The following is a 20,647-nucleotide window of genomic DNA, read 5'->3' on the forward strand; positions in this document are numbered from 1 at the left end:
AGCACCAGCAGATTCAGTCTCTGGTGGGAGTTCATAGAGAGCAGTCTTCTCACTGTGTCCTCACATGACTAAAGGGAAAAGAGGGCTCTCTAAAGTCTCTTTCATAAAGGCACTAATCCGCCGAAACCGGTTTGGCTCAGTGGATAGAGAGTCGGCCTGCGGACTCAAGGGTCCCAGGTTCGATTCCGGTTAAGGGCGTGTACCTTGGTTGCGGGCACATCCCCAGTAGGGAGTGTGCAAGAGGCAGCTGATCGATGTTTCTCTCTCATCGATGTTTCTAACTCTCTATCCCTCTCTCTTCCTCTCTGTAAAGAATCAATAAAATATATAAAAAATAAAATAAAAATAAAGGCACTAATCCCATTCATGAAAACTAGGCCCTCATAACCTAATCACTTCCCAAAGGCATCCACCTTCAAATACCATCAATTGGGATTTAGATTTTAAAATATGAATTAGAGAGGCACAAACTTTCAGTCTTAATTTAAAGATAGAAACAAAAAAGACTGGAAGGAATATTAGCTATGTTTTTTTGGGGGTATTAGGATTATAAGTAATTTTTATTACTTTATATTCCTATATTTTTCAAGTTTTCTGAAGTAGACATTTTATTTCTTTTAAAAAACAGTGGAGCCCTGGCCAATGTGGCCAGATTGGTTGGAGCAGTCTCCTGTGCACCAAAATGTTGCCAGCTCGACCTGGTCACAGCATATGCCTGGGTTGTGGGTTTCATCCCTGATGGAGGAGTATATGGGAGGCAGACAGGTGATGTTTCTCTCTCTCTCTCTCTCTCACTAAAATCAATAAAACATATTTAAAAATAAAATAAACTTATCTGGTTTGGCTCAGTGGATAGAGCATCAGCCTGCTAATTGAAGGGTCCCAGGTTCGATTCTAGTCAAGTGCACAAGCCTCGGGTTGTGGCTTGATCCCCAGTAGGGACTGTGCAGAAGGCAGCCAATCAATGATTCTCTCTCATCATTGATGTTTCTATCTCTCTTTTCCTCTCCCTTCCTCTCTGAAATAAATAAAATATCCTATCTAATAAAGCCTAATATGCTAAGTGGCCTGTCATCTGGTCATTCATTCAACCAATCAAAGAGTAATCCTATATAATAAAGAGGTAATATGCAAATTGACCATCACTCCAACACACAAGATGGCCACCCCAATGTGGTCAAAGATACCGCCCCCATGTGGATACAAGATGACCACAACAAGATGGCCAGCAGGGGAGGACAGTTGGGGGTGGACCAGGCCTGCAGGGGAGGTCAGTTGGGGACAGCCAGGCCTGCAGGGGAGGGCAGTTAAGGGCAACCAGGTTGGCAGGGGAGGGCAGTTAGGGGGACCAGGCTGGCAGGGGAGGGCAGTTAGGGGTGACCAGGCCAGCAGGGGAGGGCAGTTGGGGGTGACCAGGCCTGCAGGGGAGGGCAGTTGGGGGGACCAGGTCAGCAGGGGAGGACAGTTAGGGGCAATCAGGCTGGCAGGGGAGTGATTAGGGGAAATCAGGCAGACAGGCAGGTGAGCAGTTTGGAGTCAGCAGTCCTGGATTGTGAGAGGGATGTCTAACTCATAACAGGCAGTCAGACATCCCTCGAGGGATCCCAGATTGGAGAGGGTGCAGGTTGGGCTGAGGGACACTCCCCCCCGCCATGCACGAATTTCGTGTACCGGGCCTCTAGTCTATATATATAAAAGCCTAACCATTTGACCATTCCACCAGTCCACTGGTCTCTATGACATGCACTGACCACCAGGGGGCAGGCACTCAACGCACAGGATCGGGCTCCCTCCTGTCTGGACCAGGCCTGCGGAGATCAGTCCAAAACCGGCTCTCCAACATCCCCTGAGGGGTCCCGGATTGCGAGAGGGTGCAGGCCAGTCTGAGGGACCCCACCAGTGTATGAATTCATGCACCAGGCCTTCTAGCTTTATTTATATAAACTAGAGGCCCGGTGCACGAAATTCATGCACAGAGGGGTGTTGTCCCTCAGCCCAGCCTGTACCCTCTCCAATCTGGGACCCCTCGAGGGATGTCCCACTGCCCGTTTAGGCCCGATCCCACCAGGACATCCCTCTCACAATCCAGGACTGCTGGCTCCCAACTGCTTGCCTGCCTGCCTTCCTGATTGCCCCTAACCGCTTCTGCCTGCCAGCCTGATCACCCCCTAACCACTCTGCTGCCAGCCTGTTTGCCCCCAACTTCTCTCCTCTGCCGGCCTGGTTACCCCTAACTGCCTGCTCCTGCAGGGTTGATCACCTCCAACTGCCCTCCCTTGCAGGCCTGGTCCTTCTCAACTGCCCTCCCTTGTAGGCCGGGTGCCTCCCAACTGCCCTCTCCTGCTGGCCATCTTGTGGTGGCCATCTTGTGTCCACATGGGGGCAGGATCTTTGACCACATGGGGGCAGCGATATTGTGTGTTGCAGTGATGATCAATCTGCATAGTACTCTTTTATTAGATAGGATAGAGGCCTGGTACAGGGGTGGGGGCCAGCTGGTTTGCCCTGAAGGGTGTTCTGGATCAGGTGGGGGTTCCCTTGGGGTGTGGGGCAGCCTGAGTGAGGGGCCTGTGGTGGTTTGCAGGCCGGCCATGCCCCCTGGCAACCCAAGCAGAGGCCCTGGTATCTGGAATTTATTTTCCTTCTACAATTGAAACTTTGTAGCCTGGAGCGGAGCCAAGCCTGGGGCTCCCTCTGAGGCCCACAGCCATTTGTGTTGGGGTTATAATCGAAATTTTGTTGCCTTAAGCGGGTGGGCCCGGCCAGGGTGTGCGGAAAGCTTTGCTTCCCCTGTTGCCGGCGGCAACCCTGGCCTGCTCTCTCAAGCTCCATTCTGCTGCCATTTGTTTGAATTTGTTTACCTTCTATAATTGAAACTTTGTAGCTTGAGTGGAGGCTTAGGCCTGGCAAGGTTGGGCGGAAGCTTGGCTTCCTCTGTTACCTAGGAAACCTTGCTCTCTGTGGCTGTAGCCATCTTGGTTTGGGTTAATTTGCATACTCGCTCTGATTGGATGGTGGGCATGGCTTGTGGGTGTGTCGGAGGTATGGTCAATTTGCATATTTGTCTATTATTAGATAGGACAGTAAGAATAACAACATTTCATAGAGTTGACATGAAGGTGAAGTGAAATAGTGCATGCAAAGCACTTCCAAACAGTGCCTAGCATTTAATAAATGTAAGCTCCTGTTGTAAATGAATGAGAAAAGTAAATATGTCAATGAAAATTGCATATTGGGGCAGAAAATCCGTGTTATGGGGGCACAGAGTAGTAATGGGAGCTCTGTAAACTAGCGGCTTCTGCTAATCAACCTAAGAAGACTTCATGGAGGAACTGGACTTTCCAGAGCTCTCTGAATAATAGATTAGTTGTCTGTGTGGGAGTAGAAATGATATCCAAACAACAGATACAATTTGGAAGAAGGTTGAGTGGGTGTGGGGTGACCAGATGATGGGAGGTTGAAAAGTTCTGAAAAAAGAAGCTTGATAGCCTAAATGCAGGCCTGACCACTTGCTCTAAAATAGAGCAGACTAGGCTTCAAGAGCGTGTTTTCAAAGTCTTAAATTTGACAAGTAGTATGACTGAAAGCATATTTGGCTATGCATAGCTGAGTGGCCTTCACAGACTTCAGATAGAGAGGAGCACTTTAGTAACTACAATGAGGACTGACCAGCGAGATTTGTTGTTAAAGACAGGGATTCTGGACAGTTTAACAGGCAAATGAGTATTAATTGAAGTTTTGTCTAATTATGTGGGTGAGGAGAGAAGAGGAAGAGAAGACTCTTGGAAAAGTAGAAATTATGAGATTTTCAAGGGGGAGGGTGGGCTCTCCAGGTATAAGAAAGAATAAGAAAAATGCTCTGTTTTAAGAGAGCAGGGACTCAAATAATATTTAATTTGTCTTTACAAAAGATGTGGTTGATACTGTCTTTGTTAAGGATTTGGTGTCAGAAAGTCTACCAACTTCCAACCAAAGTTCTTTAGGATGGTAGAGCGTGCCCCAAATCGAAGAATATTGAAGAGTAAATACTGTCAATCCCATACAAAGGATCAGAGATTCACAAAATATGAGGACCAACAGAGGTTAATTCTTGCTTAATGTCTTCATTGTATTAGATGAGGAAACTGAAGCTGAGAGAATGGAGTAACCTACCCAAAGTCACACACTTATATCTGGTTCAGTTCTGTCCACATTGTCTTTTAGCTCTCTAACCCCAAAATTTGAGGATTCCCCTAATTTCTTTGTTTCCCATCTGGATAGGATCAGGAAGAACATTCTAGTTTTGCTGTGTGGCGGGTACTGAGAGCAACAAACGAGTCCCCTTTAAGCGCATCCTCTCTTTTCCTCATCTGGCAGCCCACCACGTTTTTCCATTGGCCGTTATTTGTGTCTCCTCGTCCCTTTCCCAGATTCCCAACCAATCCACTGCTCTCTCTGTGGCCAGGACCAGGCTTTGAGGAATGTACCATGTGAACCGTGCGGGGGGGGGGAAGAGTAGAAAAGGGGAATTGGGAGGCGGATGCTTATTTCTTTACCTCTTGCCTGTAACCGTGAGACTCGGGCACTGTTGGAGCCTGTAGGTAGCAACAGCGTCCCGGAAGGTGAGAGCTACGTGGCACTTCCCGACGCGCACTGAGAGCTGTCACCCCCGAGGCTGGGGTCCTGTGGTCGCGCTGGAGGCTGCAGCCCTTGCCCTTCCATGTGCCCTCCCAGCCGGCAGCCTCGCCGCGGTCTGGGCTGCCCGCTCCGGGCTGCGGCCTGCGCCGGGTGCTGCTGAGCTGCTAGGCAGCGGCCAGGGCCGGCCGGGGGTCGCTGGCGCCAGGTGAACACAGCGGCATGAGGCGGAGGTGAGGACCGGCTCACCCCGAGCTCGGGGTTTCCGCGGACGACGGCGGGCGGCCCGGAGCAGGTGATCAAACTCCCCGACGTGTGGCCGGAGCGCTGCCGCCCTGGCGGTCCGAGGGCGCGGGCCGCCGGTGCCTGGCGCCTCCTTCCGGCGGGGCCGGCCTCCGGGGCCCTGGCATTGGGTGCGGCGCAGACGTGCGGGCCCCGAGTCCAGGGAGGTTTCGGCGCTTTGTGGAAGCGGGAGCGGGACTCGGGTGGAGGGCCTGGGAGGCACTTGGTGCAGGTTCTGGAGGCTGATGGTGGGTGGGGCCTGCCCCGGAGCTGGGGACCGGACCCTCCTCGGTCGCCTGTGGCCAGGCGGGTCGTCAGCCTCCACGGGGAGGTCCTGTCCGGAGAGCCTTGGTCTGCAGGCCCGGGGCGGGGCTGAGTGGGCTGTTGAGGTCTGTGTGGCAGATGTCCAGGAGAGGACCTGAGGTCTTGTTCCTTTTATTTCCTCGGACCGGGTGCGATGATGGCAGCCACAGGCATCACCTGTCTCTGAGCCAGCCCTCCCCCTCCCCTGACTGCCTCACCAGACCTCGCTGTTGGAGGTCTGCTGGCACACTGGAAACCCTCTCTACAAATCACCTCCGGGAGCCCTGTGCCCAGGGCAGGAAGCAGACGCCGGGCAGCCGGGGCTGGGGTGCTGGGAGGAAGATGAGCTGGTCAGCGCAGGTTGCTGGGCCCTCAGGCAAGACCTCTTACCTCATCCCGTGCAGGACATGGACAAGGACTGGCCTTATATCGTGGCTGATTTTTCTCCACAGTCATAATTCAGGGAAAGCGTTTCCACTGAATACAAACCACATTTATGTTCTTTTAATGTTGGTGTTTAACGCAGACGTTAATTATGGTTTACATGAAATGCGTTAATGCAGAGGAATGTTAATGGTTTACATTAAGTGCAGAGGATTGGAGGTGAATTGTAATAGTGTCTTTTTTTTTTTTTTTAAGGCTTATCACTTTCTTTTTCTTAGTGGGATGTGGATAAAGAGAACGACATTTAAACATCAGAACATCAATGTGTATTTGGTCCCATCTGACAGTTTTCAACATAGACAATCATTTAGGTTACAGCCTGTAACCTAGGAGTGAGAATGAGTTGGGTTTTGTAGTGAGAAAGTCTTCGTACTTGGAATTGCTGCTGCCGGCAGGAAGGCTTTGCTTTCTCATTACCTGGCCACACATGTGCCAGTTCATTGTTGTGGCTGCCTTTCCCTGTGAGCACATCTGTAAAAGGCCTTTCAGAGGATCTTAGGAATTCCATATTTGTCAGATGTGCTCGAGTCAGAAATCTGGCTCAGGTTGTTTTAGCCCTACATTGAATTCTTGTGATCCAGGCTTAAAATTTTTTTAAACTTTTAAAATAGTACATTAAATAGCATGAGTTGATTCCAGAATTTTAGGGAAAATGTAGTTTGGGAATTCCTCTTGCAAAGGATTGTTAGGAACTTGAACTTGGTTCCTAGCCAATACTCTTTGTGTTCACAACACTAACCATTGAAATATCTAGGACTTGATTACCAGATTGTGACTCCCCCCACCCCCATCTTCCTGGTGTGGTTCCCTGGTTCCCTCCCTGGTGATGGCTGTTGGTGGTGTTTCTAAGTGTGGGAGAGAAAATAGGCTCCAGAGTACACAGTAGGTGTTTAATAAATGTGAGTAATCTTTTCTCTCTGAACATTTGTGGGGATGAAATTGGATGGTTTGATTACATGCTCCTCTCTTAAGTTAGGAAGATTAGCCCTATCAGTCTTCTTCTCATCCTAACCTCTAGCTCTCACATTATAATTTTTATGTTAGGTTAAAAATAAAACTCAAACCTCTGGACCTAGAAATGAAAACTAAACAAGGAAAAATTGAGCACTTCCTCCTGGCTTGTGTTGCAGTTTTTCAAAAAGGATGGTACACACTTAAGGACAACTCTGTGGGTCTGTTGCGTAGTTTGTGGGTGAGGATTTTGGTTGTTGCTTTGACATGTCCAAGTGGAACCATAAACCTTTCCTAATTTCTGGCACTGGCATCAGAGCTGGGCCGGATGGGAGAGGCCTGACAGGCAAGTAAGGGCAGTTTAAGTTGGATGGGCTCTGCCTCTGACCTGGGCTTTGTGAAGAGCAGCTGTTTACCTCTTGTTGCTTCTAGCAGGCTCCATGTGAACAGATTAAAAGGCTATCAAGGCCAGCCAGAGTGGCTCAGTGGTTGAGAGTGACCTATGAACCAGGAGGTCACGGTTAGATTCTGTCAGGGCACATGCCTGGGTTGTGGGCTCGATCCCCAGTGTGGGGTGTGCAGGAGGCAGCCAATCAATGATTCCCTCTCATTATTGATGTTTCTATCTCTCCCTCTCCCTTCTTCTCTGAAATAAATAAAAAAAATATTTTAAAGGTTATCAAAGAGTTCTTAAAAGAGTAAGAAACATTACTGGCTTATTTACGTCATATTATTGGGCGTTACATTTTAATAATAATCATGCTCTGAATTTACTTACTGCTTTTCCTTTGAAGAAGTGAAAGCTTTTTCAAAACCCGTTATCTCATTGATTCTTCCTTTGTGAGGTCATCAAAGTTTAGTCCAGTGTATTATACCCATTTCACAGATGGAGGTAACATGATTTACTCTGCCTTTGCTCGGTGTGGGTTTCTAGTTCGAAGACCTAGAACCTCTTATTGCCCTAGCTCAGCTACTTTATGATTTTTATTTCATGTATTTAGTTGTGTTTTTTTAAAAATTAATTAATTAATTAATATTTTTTATTTTTTTTAAATTAAGGTATTATATGTGTACATATCTTACCATTGTCCCCCCGACCCGACTCCCATACATGCCCTCACCCCCCAGAGTTTTGCATCCTTTGGTTATGCTTATATGCATGCATACAAGTCCTTGGGTTGATCTCTTATCTCCCCCATCTCTCCCTAACCTTCCCCCTGTAATTTGACAGTCTGTTTGATGCTTTACTGTCTCTGTATCTATCTTTTTGTTCATCAGTTTATAATGTTCTTTATTATCCATAAATGAGTGAGATCATGTGGTATTTTTCTTTCATTGACTGGCTTATTTCACTTAGCATAATGTTTTCCAAGTCCATCCAGGTTGCTGCAAATGGTAAGAATTCCTTCTTTTTTATGGCAGCGTAGTATTCCATTGTGTAGATGTACCACAGTTTTCCGATCCAGTCATCTGCTGATGGGCACCTAGGCTGTTTCCAAATCTTAAGCTATTGTAAATTGTGCTGCTATGAACATAGGGGTGCATATATCCTTTCTGATTGGTGTTTCTAGTTTCTTGGGATATATTCCTAGGAGTGGGATTACTGGGTCAAATGGGAGTTCCATTTTCAGTTTCTTGAGGAAACTCCATACTGTTCTCCACAGTGGCTGCACCAGTCTGCATTTATTTAGTTTTTTAACCAAACTAGTCTGGGATCCTAACCTCTGATTGGAACAGAACCTTTTACCCAGTTTGATCATTACTAATCACTCATTTATTTCCCTGTGAAAAAGAAAAAGGGAAGATTTTAACTAGTGTCATAGAATGTGTTAGTTTGTTTTCAAAATAGGTAGGTTTGTCTCAAAAGCAGACATACAGAGGTAGGGGAAAAAATCAATCTGCTTTTTAGCATTATAAACACCATTTAGATAAATGGTTCCTATGGACAATTATATAGTAACTAGAGGCCCGGTGCAAGAAATTCATATACTGGGGTGTGTGTCCCTCAGCCCAGCCTGCACCCTCTCTAATCTGGGACCCCTCGAGGGATGTCTTGACTGCCCGTTTAGGCCTGATCCTACTGGGCAGTCGGACATCCCTCTCACAATCCAGACTGCTGGCTCCCAACTGCTCGCCTGCCTGCCTTCCTGATTGCCCCTAACCTCTTCTGCCTGCCAGCCTGATCACCCTCTAACCACTCCCCTGCCAGCCTGATAGATGCCTAACTGCTCCCCTTCCAGCCTGTTTGCCCCTAACTGCCCTCCCCTGCAGGCCTGGTCCCCCCAACTGCCCTCCCCTGCAGGCCTGGGTTCCCCCCCCCCCCCCCAACTGCCCTTCCCTGCAGGCCTGGTCGCCTTCAACTTCCCTCCTCTGCCGGCCTGGTCACCCCTAACTGCCCTCCCCTGCAGGCTTGATCGCCCCCAACTGCCCTTCCTTGCAGGCCTGGTCCCTCCCAACTGCCCTCCCCTGCTGGCCATCTTGTGGTGGCCATCTTGTGCCCACATGGGGGCAGCCATCTTGTGTGTTGGAGTGATGGTCAGTTTGCATATTACTCTCTTATTAGCTAGGATAGAGGCCTGGTGCACGGGTGGGGACCAGTTGGTTTGCCCTGAAGGGTGTCCTGGGTCAGGGTGGGGGTTCCCTTGGGGCATGGGGTGACCTGGGTGAGGGGCCTGTGGTGTTTTGCAAGCTGGCCACGCCCCCCCCCCCCCCCCCCCACGACCCAAATGGAGGCCCTGGTATCTGGGATTTATTTATCTTCTATAATTGAAACTTTGTAGCCTTGAGCGGAGCCAAGCCTCCTGCTTGCTCCATGGCCACAGCCATTTTTGTTGGGATTTATTTATCTTCTATAATTGAAACTTTGTAGCCTTGAGCGGAGGAAGCCAAGGCAGGCCAGGGCTGCAGAAGCTTGGCTTCCTCCATTGCCGGGGGCAACTCAAGCCTCCTGCTCTCTCCAGCTCTGTGGCTGCCGCCATTTTTGTTGGGATTTATTTATCTTCTATAATTGAAACTTTGTAGCCTTGAGTGGAGGCCTGGGTCTGCCAGGGTGTGCGGAAAGCTTGTCTTCCTCCATTGCCGGGGAAACCCAAGCCTCCTGCTCCCTCTGGCCGCAGCCATCTTGCTTGGGTTAATTTGCATACTTGCTCCTGATTGGCTGGTGGGCGTGGCTTGTGAGTGTTGCAGAGTGATGGTTAATTTGCACATTACTCTTTTATTAGATAGGATAACTGTCACTTACTGAGTATTATTGTGGACCAGACACTGTGCCAAGTGCTTTGTATACACACATCATTTCTAGTCTTCAGGTAGGTCTAATCACTTGTATTTTACAATAGAACTATTCCAGAGAGTAACAGGTCCATAAACCCAGTCAGTTGCAGAGGCTAGATGACTCCAAGTCCTGTGTGTTTAATTACCTAGCTAAAATGGTGAAGTGCAAAGGGAGTGAAAGGAAGAGGAAATGGGGAAGAAAAAGTATGGGACGGGAAAGAAATTCGTGAGATGGCAACTTAAATCAGGCTCCAGGATTTAATGTATACAGTGTGCCCAGCCTTAGTGGGCAGAGTGGGCACAAAGAAGTTATGGGCTTCAACCACCATTAGGGAGCCAGGAAATATAAGAACTTTAATTTATACACTGGTCTTTCTTTCAGCACATTTAGTAAGCAAGTACTATATACATATAAGGCAAGTGCCAGATAATAAGATGATGTTTACCTACAAGGGGTCACCACAATTCTACCGGAGACAGACACAAATGCAGAAAACCATAGTGTTGTGATAAGTGACTTAATTGGCCAGGGAGCTCTGAACATGAAGTGGTAAGAAAATTTATACTGCCCTGGCCAGTGTGGCTGAGTTGCTTGAGAGTTGTCCCATATACCAAAAGGTCGCTGTTCTGTTTATTTTTTTTACACTTTTTTTTGTTTGTTTGTTTGTTTGTTTGTTTTGTTAATCCTTACCTGAGGATATTTTTCCATTGATCTTTTAGAGCGTGGAAGGGAGAGGGAAAGATAGAGAGAAACATCGATGTGAGATAAACACATCGATTGGTTGTCTCCTGCACTCTTGGTTGCCTCCTGCACTCGCCAGGGCCAGGGCCAGGGCCGTGGCGGAGTCTGCAACCGAGGTACGTGCCCTTGACCAGGAATTGAACCCAGGACCTTCATTCAGTCTGCAGGCCCATGCTCTATTCACTGAGCTAAACTGGCTATGGCAAGGTTGCTGTTTTGATTCCTTGTCAGGGCACATGTCCAGGTTGTGGGTTCGAACCCCAGTCCTGGTGTGTGCTGAGGCAACCGATCTATGTTTATCTCTCACATTGATGTTTCTCTTCCTCTCTTTAAAAATATATTTTTTAAAAAGAAGGGGGGAAAAAAGAAAATGTATACTAACTGGCAAAATAGTTCTTGATTAGGTTTTGTTAATTTTGCATACATAGATTGAGAATTCCTAGAATTTACCTACCCCCTGTGGCTATTGTTTCTGGATTGTTTGTGTTTTTGCAAACAGAGGATCAATTTACAGCTCCTCTCCGAGGACCAGCCCTGTACCTTGGTTGTAGGAAAGGCTGGGGCCACCGCTTCTTCCTGCAGGCTGCCTTTAGGCCCCCCATCACTGTGGATCTGTTGGGCTTGGCAGACTGTCTTAGCAGTCACTGCTAACCTGGAGTCCCTGCTCCAGTGGGTTGGCAGCCCTTGCTGGAGGAGCCTGCTGTCAGGTTGTGCTCTCTCCCAGGTGTTTCAGCAGGGGTGGGAGTAGTCCTGGGTGTGGAGTTACTTACCTGATGCTTTGGGAATTAGAGGTGACCATGTTATCTCCAAGGCTCTTTTCTCACCCTAGAACCACAATATTGCAGGGACCTTGGAACCCGGTGATAGCCTTGGAGTGGTGTCTGCCAGGCCTCCCACTCCTCCATCTTCCTTAAGTCCATTCAAATAGAAATTACTTACGTTTTCTAGAAATGAGGTAAGCAACTTCTGACAATTGCTCTGCTATATTAATTGAGTTGACTCGGTGTGGTAATAACATTTAGACCTTTTACATGCTGCTAAGGAAAAGTTCTCTCTGTCCATGACAGTGACCCCAGAGAAGGGATCATCAGCTTAAAAAAAACCTTGATGTATAGAAATGTGGATTAACTTCCAAAATACTGTGTGTGTCTATACTTCCTGGCCTTAAATTTAATTCTTCACAGTATAAGAATTTTGCAACAGAATTTCTTCTCTAGGAATTTAAAATTTTACTTCTCTAGATATAACTATTTTAGGAAGTCTGCTCTTCCACCATTGGTGGGAATGACTGCCTGTCACTTTGACCTGCCTTGCCCTTTCTGTTGCCACCACACATGCAACCTGAGAGCCATGGATGTTCCTGGGCTCTGCCTTTACAGGCCTCCAGGCCGGTTAGCCCGCTTGTTGGTGTGGCGGACAGAACCACGTGCTGTCATGCTGCCTGTCAGAGCGAGCCCTTGCTCATATAGTATTCATCGCACAGGAGTCATCTGGACGACGCCATCTGCGCTGCCTCACTAAGCTCCTTGTGCAGTGGCTTTCCTTTCATGCTTGTCTCCAGGCTGTTTTTTTGCAGGCTTTTGTGGAATCCAAAGGCTTGGGCATAGGCAATAGGCAGGAAAACCCAGGGTGGAGTAAAGATTGTTCCCTATTAGTAAAGGAGGTCAAGGAATTTGGCTAAAATCCTTACTTATATTAAGGATTATATTGAGGTGTATGGGAAAGGTGGGAAGGGAACTAATTTATCAGGAGTTTGTTTTATAAATACACCTTATGACAGGATCTCCTTTAATTCTTTCTTTTTTAATTGATTTTTTTTAAAGAGAGGAGAAAGAGAGAGAGAGAGAGAGAGAGAGAGAGAGAGAGAGAGAGAGAAGAGAAACATCAATGTGAGAGAGAAACATCAATCGGTTGCCTCCCCTCAACCCCTGTACATGCTCTGACCAGGAATTGAACCCTCAACCTAGGTATGTGCCCTGACCTGGAATCGAACCTGCAACCTTTTGGTGCATGGGATGATGCTCCAACCAACTGAGCCACCCAGCCAGGGCAGTCTCCTTTAATTTTTACAATGATGATGCATTTAGGCTGGGAAACATGGGGCTCAGTGAGGTTAGATGACTTAGATGAGGTCTCTCACCTGGTAAACAGTGGAGCTACATTAGATTAAAAGAAAAACCTCCAGCCTGGCCAGATGGCTCGGTTGGTTGGAGCTTTGTCCCATACACCAAAAGGTTGCAGTTCGATTCCCAGTTAGGGCACAGACCTAGTTGTATGTTTGATTTTTTTCTCTCACATTGATGTTTCTCTCTCCCTTCCTCTCCCTGTAAAAATCAATAAAAACATATCCTAAAAACAAAACAAAACCCAATATGTCTTGGTTAAGAGCATGAACTCTAGAATTAGACTGTGTATGACTTTGGGTATGCTCTTTAACCTTCCTGGGCCTCACTTTCTTCATGTGTGCGATGGTCTGAAGCATTTAGAATTCTGCCAGGCACTGGGTAAGTCCGCAGTGAGCACCCTAAGTGTCAGCTGGTACTATTTTTGATCCACACTTAGGAGACTCACAGTGGAATTTTAAGACTTTGGTTTCCTTTCATCCACGAACAGCCTCCAGGGAGCATGAGTGGGTTTGTGCTTATTAATATCAGTTCCCTCAAGTGTCTCCCGCCCCCAACTCCTGCTCTCTATTTCATTATTCTCTGCCTTATCTCTGGCTCTGCATTATTTTTCTTATTAGCAACTCTTTAGACTTCTTGGGATAATTTGCTCATTAATTTACCATGTTAATGAGGAAATTATCCCAAGATAATTTGGGATAGGCTCCCCCTACATATGCTGAGCTATACTGGGTATTAGGGCAGGGCACAGTTTGTAGAAGTGTATGACATTATCCTTGCTCATGAACCACTCATTTGGATTAAGGGGGAGGAAAAACAATAAAATACCAAAATGGGACAGACAGGTGACTTCATTGAGAATTTATTGTATACCAAGCACTGGTTTGATGTTTCCATGCACTGTCAACCCTGCAGGTTAGGTGAGGCTGCAACATCCCACTTGACCAATGATGACCGCAGAGGTCATCTTATCCAAGATCACACAGACTGGAGTGAGAGGAGCCTGGGGTTTGAACCCTAGTCTGCACTGACTGTCATGGACCTGTGTAGACTGTGTCCCAGGTCATTGGTAGGATTATCTAGATGAGATGAAGGGGTGCTGGGATGAGCAAAGCTTAGGGTTGAGAGTGAGCCCGGTGGGGTTGGGGGCGAGTTTAGTATGTATGGACTGCTGTGCCAGGTTCGGGGAGGTGAGTAAGGTATGTTCCTCGCCCTCAGGAATCTTACTGTAGCTGGAGAGACAGACACACACATAGATGATTTTAGTGTAGAGTGGTAAGAGATGTGATGAGGGTAAGTATAGGGTGCTGTGGAAGCAGAGGAGAGGGAACCGGGAAGTATTCCTGGGAGGTTAAGTTAGCAATGAGCTTAGCAGTTGAAGGCCAGAAGAGTTTTCTAACAGGCAGAGAACAGCATGAACAAAGGCATGGCCTTATGGGCTTTTCTTGCTGGAAGCAAGTTTATTCATCTGGTCTGATGGATGCTATGGCACAGTGTGTAGTATAGGCGACAGGGAGTTCTCAGAGGTGTCTAACACTGAACAATAGTACGAAAGTAACATTTTATGTTCTTTAATTGCGCGGAAGTGCGAGAGGTGACAGTCAAGCAAGACCAACTATGGGAGAAGCCAGCAAACTTTTTACTATAAAGAGTCAGAAAGTAAATATTTTGGGTTTTAATGGTCCATGTGGTCTCTGGTGCCTCCGCTCTGCTATTGCAGTATCGAAGCAGCCTGACCACTGGCAAATGAATGGGTGTGCCATGTGCCAATGAAGCTTTCGTTTGTGTCCCCAAATTTGAATTTCATATAATTCTCCCGTGTCACCAGTCTTTTAATTTTTTCTTGCCTCAGCTATTTAGAAATGTAAAAGCCATCTTTCACTTGCAGGTTGGATTTGGCCCACAGCTCATGGTTTGCCCACCCTGAGCAACTGGTGATGTTCAGGTTTGCCAGGACCAGAAACTGGAACAGGATGTTTGTGATGGAAATAGAGAGGAAGGGACTGATACCAGAGAACTTTGGCGAACACTGATTAGATAGAGGAGATAAGGAGAGGTCAGAGCCCCAGATAACACTGAAGTTTCAAGTTTGGTGCCTGCCCAGCCCCGTTTTGGTAAACCTGGCTTTGTTTTCCATGTACGAAAAATACGACTTGATTCTGAAGAAAACCCCAGAAAATATGACCTGATTTTAGGGAAAAACCCAGAAATAGCTGGTGTCTTAGGTGCTCCCAGATTCTATCAGCATGGTTAATTGTTCTGATTGTCTCCCTGTGGGCCTCCAGGTGTTTTAGGCCGGAAGTGGCTCTTGCTGTGACTGGGACAGCATGCCCATCTATCTGTCAGAGAATAGGTAAAGTTCCATTTTTGGATAACTCTTTATTTTGATAATATTTCAAATTTATAGAGGAGTTGCAAGAGCAGTACTCGGTGCCCCTTCTAGCTGTTATCTACATTTCTTAATTGCATCTTATTAATTGTTTACATTTTGCCCTGTGTGCTTTATCTTTCTCCCCCCGCCCATATATATGCATTTTTTTACCCACTTGAAAGTTGGAGACATTGTGCCCCTTTAACCCCTATTTACTTCAGTGTAGGTTTATCAAGAATAAGCGTACCCTCTTCTATAACCATATTATAGTGATCAACATCAGGTACTTAACATTGATACAATACTATTATCTAATAGTTGTTTTTGAACCTAGCACCCCTCCATAGCTATTACTCTAAAATTACCTGTCATGTGTAAAAAAATAATGCTACTGCTCCCTTTAACAGCATTATAGACACAGGTAGGTACCTGCTCTGCTCTGGAACTCACACTCCCATCATTTACCTAACTGAGCGGCTGCTTAGTGGGTAAGGACCAGTAATTGCCTAAAAAGAGAAGCAGTGTAAGAGCTGAAGGATCGCTTGTTATCTTGAGCTTCCAGCTGCTAGAGGGCAGGCACTATGTTTTGCTTCACATAGCTCCTGCCATTCCCTGCTGTCTTCATGAAAAAGTTAATCTCCTAAATGGAACAGCAACCACAGTACTCAAGATCTCAATTTTAGTTACAAACATGTTCTTTCTGGGACGTCCACTGCATCTCAACCTATAGAAAATGATTCTTCTAGGATGGATGGTTTTTTCTAGGTTTGATCTGGAAAATAAAATGAAATTAGATTGGAGTAATTTATTTGGGAAATAAAATGAGAAGAAAAGGTATCCTACCATTTCTGACTTAGTGCAAAAAGAGATTTTCTTTTTGCTACTTTAAAAGACTGAAATCAGAGATAGAGCAATGTCTAATGCATATTTTGTAAAAATAAGAATATTATTATTCTAAGTAGCTAGAGCTTGCTTACTTCCCTGGGAACTATGGGAAAAGGAGTCTGGAAATACTGCACACGATGAGAAAGGAGTACAGAGAAGGCTCTCTGTGTAAAGGGGGTGACCACTGCATTTAGCTACATTCTCATTGATGTAACTAAATGCTTGTGTCTTATTATGCCTGTGTTGACGTGTTTGGTACACTGTGTCACTGTGTTTGGTTCACTGTATCAATCATTACTGTCTGTGAGAAATCCTCACTGTCTTAGGTCTATAAGGTTCTGTGCTGGGCATGAGAGGGGATGGGTGGGCCACAAAGGAGGATCAAGCTCTCATGGCCTCTACATTCCCTGATTTCCCAGACTAGATGAGAAAACTTTGATTCAGTTGCTGCTGTGCAGTGAACTCAGGGGAATCACTTAATTGTTCTTTGTCATAGTTTTGCCATTTGTAGAGAGATGTTGGCTGTCAGCTAGTTTAAAGAAACATAACTAGAGATAAAATTTGAGTATAATCTTGGCAGGTGTGCTTGGAAACAAATACAAGTACCATTTATATACTGATAGTTTCACAGTAGTGCCCTGAACACGGATGGAGGTCACTGTTCTCCACTAGTGTTGGAGGACTGGTGGGCAGAGGTATCAGAAGCTACGCAGAGGGGATCTGCTCGTCTTCGTGGACCTTATGGTTCATGGAATCCACAAGGCATGGCAGAGAGATTCAGTCAACTTCAACTTAAAAGTACCAGGGACATACAAAGAGAGTTCACAGAACAATTTGGGAGTCAAGATAAATAATAAAAGAGCAGCTAGTAAACACCAGGGAGAGGCAGAGATCGGGTACAAGTCATGCACAGGCATTCTGCTGCTCAGAATGCAGTAGTGCCTGGCTGGTGTGTGTCAGTGGTTGAGTGTTGACCTATGAGCCAGGAGGTCATGGTTTGATTCCTGGTCAGGGCACATGCCCAGGTTGCCGGCTCAATCCCAGTAGGGGGTGTGCAGAGGCAGCTGATCAATGATTCGCTCTCATTGTTGATGTTTGTTTGTTTATTTATTTATTTTTACTTTTATATCTTTTTAAATCTTTATTGTTGAGAGTATTACAGATGTCCCTCTTTCCCCCCCCCCCACTCCTCCTCCACCCAATTCCCTACCCGCCCCACGCCTTCACCACCCTATTTTCTGTGTCCATAGGTAATGCCTATATGCATATAAGGTCTTTGGTTAACCTCTTCCTGCCCCCTTCCCCCTTCCCTCTGAGATTCCTCCGCCTGTTCTATGTTTCCATGCCTCTGGTTCTATTTTATTCACCCTGTTATTTTGTTCATTAGATATCTTGTTCGATTACTTTTATATTTAATTGTTGACAGATATATATTTTCTGCCATTTTATTGTTCATACTTTTCTTCCCCTTCCCCTTCCCCTTCCCCTTCCCCTTCCCCTTCCCCTTCCCCTTTCCCCTTCCCCTTTCCCCTTCCCCTTCCCCTTCCCCTTCCCCTTCTCCTTCCCCCTTTCCCTTCTCCTTCCCTTCCCCTTCCCCTTCCCCTTTCCCCTTCCCCTTCCCCTTCCCCTTTCCCCTTCCCCTTCCCCTTCCCCTTCCCCTTCCCTTTCTCCTTCCCCTTCCCCTTCCCCTTCCCCGTCCCCTTCTCCTTCCCCTTCTCCTTCCCCTTCCCCTTCCCCTTCCCCTTCCCTTTCCCCTTCCCCTTCCCCCTTTCCCTTCTCCTTCCCTTCCCCTTCCCCTTCCCCCTTCCCTTCCCTTCCTCCTTCCCCTTCCCTTTCCTCTTCCTCTTCCCCTTTCCCCTTTCCCCTTCCCCTTCCCCTTCCCCTTCTCCTTCCCCTTCCCCTTCCCCTTCCCCCTTTCCCTTCTCCTTCCCTTCCCCTTCCCCTTCCCCCTTCTCCTTCCCTTTCCTCTTCCCCTTCCCCCTTTCCCTTCCCCCTCCCCTTTCCCCTTCCCCTTCCCCTTCCCCTTCCCCTTCCCCCTTCCCCTTCCCCTTCCCTTTCCCCTTCCCTTTCCCTTCTCCTTCTTCTTCTTCTTCTCCCTCCTCCTCCTCCTCCTCCTCCTCCTCCTCCTCCTCCTCTTAAAGAATACCCTTCAACATTTCCTGTAATACTGGTTTTGTGGTGATGAACTCCTTTAGATTTTTCTTGTCTGTGAAGCTCTCTTTCTGACCCTTAATTCTAAATGATAGCTTTGCTGGGTAGAGTAATCTTGGCTATAGGTCCTTGCTTTTCATCACTTTGATTATTTCTTGCCACTCCCATCTGGGCTGCAAAGTTTGTGTAGAGAAATCAGCTGACAGTTTTGTATGGGTGCTCATTTGTAGGTAACTAACTGCTTTTCTCTTGCTGCTTTTAAGATTCTTTCTTTGTCTTTAACTTTTGGCATTTTAATAATGGTGTGTCTTGGTGTGGGCCTCTTTGGGTTCCTCTTGTTTGGGACTCTCTGCGCTTCCTGGACTTACAAGTGTATTTCTTTCACCAGGTAGGGGAAGTTTTCTGTCATTATTTCTTCAAATAGGTTTTCAATATCTTGCTCTCTCTCTCCTTCTGGCACCCCCATAATGTGAATGTTGGTACACTTGAAGTTGTCCCAGAGGCTCCTTACACTGTCTTCATACTTTTGGATTCTTTTTTCTCTCTGCTCTTCTGATTGGGTGTTTTTTGCTTCCTCATATTGTTGATTTGATTCTTGCAATCCTCTACTGTTGAATCTCTGTAAATTATTTTTTATTTCAGTTAGTGTATGCATAATTTCTCACTGGCCCTTTTTTATGTCTTTGAAATTCTCACTAAGATCCTTGAAAGTCTCACTAAGTCCCCTGAAGCTCTCCTGAAGATCCTTGACTAACCTTACAACTGTGGTTTTGAGCTCTGTATCCAGTAGTTTGCTTTCTTTCATTTGTGACATATTTCTTTGTCTCCACATTTTGACTGCTTCTCTTTGTTTGTTTCTATGTATTAGGTAGAGCTGCTATGTCCCCTAGAGTTGGTAGAGTGGCCTTGTATAGTAGGTGTTTTGTAGGACCCAGTGATTCAGCCCCCTTAGTCACCTGAGCTGGGCACTCTAGTTGCACCCCTGTGTGGGCTGCGTGCACAGTCTTTTTATAGTTGAGCTTGATTTCTGTTGGCATCACTGGGAGGAATTGACCTCCAGGCCAACTGGCTGTGAGGACCAGCTGTGACTACAGTGGGAGAGCTGCTGTGCAGGAGACACCCCTATGGAGCAGGACTTGCTTCAGTGGGGCTTTGGTGCTCACTGAGTCTGCCCCTGGACTGTGTCACTTGTGGACGTGTAGAGTTGTAGTCTGCTATGGTCCGAAGCTGTCCACTGGATGCACTGGCTCTAGGATCTCCAGGGAGGTGCAACGTCAGCCACCCTGGGGCCACCCAGCAGGAGGTACAGAGGCATCTGTAGATGGCCCCTATTTGCTATTTTTATTGGGCTTGGAGGTGCCCAGGTGAGGCCCAGCTGTGAAGCAAGGCAGGTTGGTGCTAGTGCCAGATCTTAGGCCTTTTATTGATAGGTTTGGGGCATGCTGACACCAGCTGCAGCTTGTTTGAGAGATTTTTAGCAAAGTCTGAAGCCTGAGTCAGGACAGGCCATTCATATGGAAAAGCTGCTGCAAACAGCTTGTGTGGAGCTGTAAATTGATGGGGTGGAGTCTCAGGGAATCAAGAGGGCTGAGAAAACAGTTTGAGCCAGGCTGATGGAGACTCAGATATGGCTGCCAGTCAGCCCTGGGACAGAGTAGGTCCCAGCACAGGAACAATGATCCCTGTGAACACCCCGGTCTGGGAGAAAGCGATCCTGAGTTCCTGTCCTGATGCCAGACAATTGAGTCTTCCCTGTATGTGTCTGGGTCCCCCAGTGCCTCCTGGCACTAGAGATCATAAGGGTTGCGTCTGAGTTAATTTGTGGGCTGGCCCTTTAAGAGGGACACGTGGGACTCCAGCAGCCTCCTTGTCACTAAGTCACAATCTCCGCTGGTTTTTACATCTTGGGCAGCCTACACAGTGACGATCTCTCTCCCAACTAAAACAGTGGCACATGTGGGTGTCAGACCAGCCCGTTCAGTGCCTCCACTCCTCCTACCAGTCTAAATGTGCTTTCTTCTTTACTTCTCTAGTTGTAGGACCTCAATTCAGCCGTCTTTCAGGTGGTTCTGAATGATGGTTGTTCTGTATTTTAGTTGTAATTTTGATGTGGTTGTGGGAGGCTGCAAGTACCTGCATTTACTTACACTGCCATCTTGGTTCTTCCCTCATCATTGATGTTTCTATCTCTCACACCCTTCTCTGAAACCAATAAAAAAAAAATATATATATATATATATATATATTTATATTTTTTTTTAATTGAAATGCAGTAGTTGCTATTCCCCTCACTCCCTCTACTCAAGCTTCTCTGGCACCTTACAGTTTCTCCCAACACTCCAGGCATGCCCTTGCCTCCAGGGCCTTTGCACAGTGTTTCCTCTCCCTGAAATACTATTCCCCAAGATGGTTAATTCCCTTAGCCATTGAATTCCTTTTTTTAGATGTTACTTTCTCCATGAAAGCCTCTCATACCACCTAATTGAAATTTCAACATGTCCCCTTTTC

At 46.8% G+C, this 20,647-nt stretch overlaps 1 protein-coding gene across 3 annotated transcripts in view; it reads left to right on the forward strand.

Moving 5' to 3' along the window:
• Nucleotides 1-4,709: 4,709 nt before the first annotated feature.
• Nucleotides 4,710-20,647, forward strand: part of MICAL3 (microtubule associated monooxygenase, calponin and LIM domain containing 3) — a 278,633-nt gene continuing 262,695 nt past the window's right edge. For all 3 annotated transcript variants that reach the window (XM_054718660.1, XM_054718658.1, XM_054718659.1), the window contains exon 1: nucleotides 4,710-4,909. The gene's annotated coding sequence lies outside the window, so the exon portion shown is untranslated. The remainder of the gene's footprint in view (nucleotides 4,910-20,647) is intronic.

The sequence above is a fragment of the Eptesicus fuscus genome, chromosome 7, assembly GCF_027574615.1.
Source record: "Eptesicus fuscus isolate TK198812 chromosome 7, DD_ASM_mEF_20220401, whole genome shotgun sequence".
Classification (NCBI taxonomy): Eukaryota; Metazoa; Chordata; class Mammalia; order Chiroptera; family Vespertilionidae; genus Eptesicus; species Eptesicus fuscus.